Genomic DNA, 4983 nt, shown 5'->3' with positions numbered 1-4983 from the left:
ACCACAATCGCGTTCTGACTCGGGAACAGTATGAGAAGAAAACCCACCGAATGGAAACAAACATTTGGTAATACAACCTCAGACAAGAGTCTTATAACAAAAGTTTACAGAATACTCCTGGGCCTTTACAAGAAAAAGATGGAGAACTCAATTACAAAATGGGCAAAAGACATGGAAAGAATTTTCACAGAGGAAGATATTTGAATGGCAAACAGATACATGAAGAAATGCTCCAAATCACTGGCAATAAGAGATGCAAATCAAAACCACAATGAGATACCATCTCACTCCAGTAAGAGTGGCCAAGGTTAACAGGACAGCAAGTAACAAATGCTGGAGAGGATGTGGAGAGAAAGGAACTCTTCTTATACATTGTTGGTGGGATTGTAAAATGGTACAACCATTATGTAGTTTGGTGCTTCCTCAAAAAGCTGAACATAGAAATTCCACATGACCCAGCTATTCTACTACTTGGAATATACCTTGAGAATATGAGAACTGAGGAACAAACTGAGATTTGTACAACAATGTTCATAGCAGCATTATTCACCATCACAAGAACATGGAAACAGCCCAAATGTCCAACCACAAACAAATGGACTGAGAAATTATGGTTCATTCACACAGTGGAATACTATGCAGCACGTGGGAGCAAAGATTTTGTAAACTATTATCTAACTTGGGAGGGACTGGATATCATTATGCTGAGTGAACTAACTCAGCCCCACAGGATAAATATCGTATAAAACCATTATTGTAGAATGGGTATAAGGATCCAAGAGGGGTGGGAGAGGGTAGAAGCAGAGGGACGAGGGAGGGGGGATTAATCATTGGGTTGTACAATTTGATGGGGGGGGGACTTGGAGTGCTTCCTGAACAAGATCAAAGACTATATATAACCTTGAGTGCAGTTTATGATTCATGTAAAGAATACACACAGCCTCACAATGGGATCAACAGACAACATTGTGATGAATGGCGAGAGCAGTACAGTTGTCAGGGATTTCGTTTTACCTGACTCCGCAACCACGCTAAGCCTTGGCATCTTCAATCACCTCATATACATGTGACGATTGGACAAGGAGTAAAGAACACCAGAGAATTGATGACTTTGAACGGCGGTGTTAATGAAGAACATCAAACATACACAGACGGTCAAAAGAACAATAAAATCTGTCTGGTCTGACGGTAGCCAGAACACTCAGTGCTCAGAATCCACAACACAGCTGACCCTCCACCAGGTTTTCAGAGGCTGTAAATCACATTGAAGGAGACGGCCCCTCTTTCTCCAGCAAAGGACCAGCACCGTAACTTTCTCTAGCCTCCTTAGCAGGAGGAGCAAAACCCTGGTGAAAGACACAGCACTTGGTAAAAGTATAGGCTCAGCATAAACAAGAGACGAAGACCCAGAATGAGACAGCCTGGCAGCTACAACCACGGGCTCAAATCAAGCACTGCAGCTTGATAGATCACTGGGAACGTAATCTGCCACAGCGGCGCCTATCAGCCTGGCATTTACACTTTCATACGTGTCAATCTCTCACAGGGACCGTGATCAAACGGAAACTCCCAGTCTCCGCTTTAGTTTCTTAGCGCTGCTCTACCAGAAATACAAGGGAGGAGCTCCCCAAAACAGGACTTGACTTTCTCACACACAGTCTGGGTTAGAAGTGCAAATACCTTTAGAAGGAGACTGTCTTCTTCTTTCTTGGCTGTTGGGGAAAAGCCCTGGTCTTGTTCCCGCTTCTGTTCCTCAGTTTCTCCTTGTTTGTGTGCTAACCGGCTCCTTTTGTATCCCATAAGGGACTGGCCGAAGAGTGTATCTTCTTGGGAATACTAAGACATACAGTCTTCATTAATTAACAACGAAAACACCCACATGAAATTACATCCACCTGTGTAGGAGTTAGAATTAATAACACGTGTTTTTAGAGCGAGGGGACTCACTTTAATCAATATCAATCCCTAAACCTGCTTCAGCCTTATTGGTTTCAGTCGAGAGCAAGGTATTCTGAATTGCTATCACTTGGGACTAAATACGGTCTCAGCCAGCACTCTCTCTTCAGGAAACTTATTAGTAAGCTGATTAGTTTATACCTTCACCTCCTCCCATAGTATAATTTAAACACAATGAAATATCTGCAAGGATCTGTTAAAGAAGGAGCTGGACATGGGATGCGGTTGAGGGGAGAAGAGGAAATGGATGGCTAGATCATGAACTACATCGGGACAGATGAAGGACTGTCTGAAAGGAATGGCTGATCACGCGTGTGGATGACAAAATCTGGAGCAAGGGCTGCACTGCAGAGTGAACTGGGGAAGGTGGAAGGTCGGGGAGCGAGGAAAATGTGCATCAGAGAATGAATGAGAACCCAACCTTTCTACAAACACTCATTAAAATCGTAAGAAAAACGTCTAAGTTGAATCATTTCACGTCTCTGCTCAAAGTGAAAGCAACTTCCCAATGAGCTCTCGTGGCCTAGTGGCAAGAAGCTGCACTGCAGTCCCAGAGGTATGCAGTTTGAATCCACCAGGTGCTCTGCTGGAGAAGGCGGGGCAATCTCCTCCTGTACCAGTCAGAGCCAATTTGACATTATATACAAAGTGGAAGCAGCTTCCCTGTTTGCTTGGAAAGATAAAAACCAAAACCTTCCAGCATTTCCCGTAGCATACTGGATCTTAAATGACCTGTCGTGCTTTAACTTCACTGACAACCTCTCTTCTATCGTCTTCCTTGTTCATTCTACTCTAACCACTGTGCCAATATATTTTACATATTATTTCTACTCCTCATCCCCACATTAAAGATGATAAAGCTAGGTACAGAGAAGTAAAATTCCTTGGCCAAGGTCAACAGGAAGTGTAAAGGTAAAAACTGAATGTGTGTTTCTCGCTGAAACATGCCTTTTAATTATGCTGTGCAGCCTCACACACGCTTTCCTCTTTCCAAAAGTAGACCCAAATGGATATTGGTATTGTGTATATGACAAAGGTGATATTTTGAATCAGTGAAAAAATGATGTTGGCACAGCTGAGATTGCACCTGGGGAAAATATTAAACAGAACCTCATCATTTCTTACGTTGAGTTAAATTCCAGAGAGAGCAAAGATTTAAGCATAAAAACAAACTCCTAAAATTTCTAGAAGTCCCAAGTGAAATAATTTCTAATATCACAGGTGAACAGGTCTTTTTGAGCAGACACCCAACAACGTAAGACTAAGAAATACACCAAGGAACACGATGAATCTGCTACATTAAAGACTGCTGCTTGGCAAACACACCGTAAACAAAATGCAAAAACAAACAACTGAAGCAACCTGCAATGCATAGGTGAATCCTTCATTTGCTGAGCTGGTACAAATCAATAAGAAAAGCCAAGAGACCCGATACAAAATCAGCAGAAATGTGGACAAGCCGTTTGCAGAAAAATACAAAGACTAATGTCCTCTCACCACAATAAGCTCCATTGCACTTGAAACTAAAGAAATCTATTCCAGAAAGACACAGGGACACCATGACAACAATCCTTTTAGCCCTTCTCTCTGATCATGTAAAAGGCTCTCCTCATGCTGCTCACGTCCAGCTGAGGAAAGTATGAAACCAAAATTAGTATTATGCCGATGTTTATTTCAGTTTTAATATTCTATACATTTTAATTATTAATATTTGAACTTTTTTCTTGCTCTTCAAGTTGATCTATGATGTACTTGCTACATAACCTCTATGAATCTTTCTCAAGAAAATATTTTTTTTAAGAAATTCATTCCAGGGAAGAACCATAAATCCACTTATTTTTATATTTATGCAGATGACACAGCCTTGCTTGCAGAAAGCGAGGAAGACTTGAAACGCTTGCTGCAGATGATCAAAGACAGCAGTCTTAAATAGGGATGATAGCTCAACATCAAGAAATCTAAAGTCTTCACCACTGGCCCAACAGGCAACCTGTTGGAAGATGGAAACTGTCTGCTGTCAGGGACCTCTCCAAGAGACTGAGGAATCATATCAGTTTAAGCCTAAGATGCACGTAATTGAAGCCGTAGTCTTTTCAATTACTTGCTGTGCATCTGAAAGTTGTACAACGACAAAGGATGACAGAAGAAAAATGTACGCCTTTGAGTTGTGGTTTTGGTAAAGAGGAAAGAATATCCCATTGCTGTTGTGCTGTGCCATCGAGTTGGAAGCAACTCTCAGCTGACTCTCTAGAGGACTTTCAGAGGCAGTGAACTGCACAGGAGAACCGTGTGCCTTTGGGATTGCAGCACACCTCCTTACCACTACGTCACCCGATCTCCTTTCATAACCACCTGATGTATAACAGGGTGAAGCATTGCATGGTCTTGTGCCATCTTAATGATCATTAATTTGGCTGTCAATTTGTCTCATTGGGCATTTCCACCAATTTCACAGTCCTTCCATTATCGAGCTGACAAAGTGCTGTTTTTGTTGTTGTTGTTGTTGTTGATGCTGTTGTTGTGGTGTGACGTCGAACCGCTTGCAATTCAGAGCGACCTTATGTACAAGAGCCACGCCCCCGAGCCCGGCTCTCGGATGCCCGGATGCGGAAGAGCCCGGCCACCACGCGTCACGTGACACAGCCAGAGGGGCGGGACACTGCTCACCACTGCCGGAAGTGGTGCTGTTGTGTCAGGTAAGCTCCTCGGCCAGCCAATGGGCGAGCGCGGCGGCGAATTTCGAATGCGCCCGCGGAAGTCGGGGAGAGGTTGGGGCTGATGCGGGGTCGGAGGGTCCCGGGGAGGGTCCCGGGCCGGGGGCTCAGTCTCGGCGGCGCGGCCGCGCGGGATCGCTGATGCGAAGGCGACGGGTGACAAAGAGCACCACGTGACACCTCCCCGGGGGACGGGAACGCCCCCCCATTGGCGGAGGCCGCGCTGTCGTGTCACGTGGTCTGCGCGGCCAGCCAATGGGCGAGCGCGGCGGAGAATTTCGAATGTGGCCGCGGAAGTTGGAGGGACTGGAGC

The sequence above is a fragment of the Elephantulus edwardii genome, unplaced genomic scaffold, assembly GCF_000299155.1.
Source record: "Elephantulus edwardii isolate Elephantulus edwardi_28Jun2011 unplaced genomic scaffold, EleEdw1.0 scaffold00027, whole genome shotgun sequence".
NCBI lineage: Eukaryota > Metazoa > Chordata > Mammalia > Macroscelidea > Macroscelididae > Elephantulus > Elephantulus edwardii.
This window is presented reverse-complemented; position numbering follows the sequence as displayed.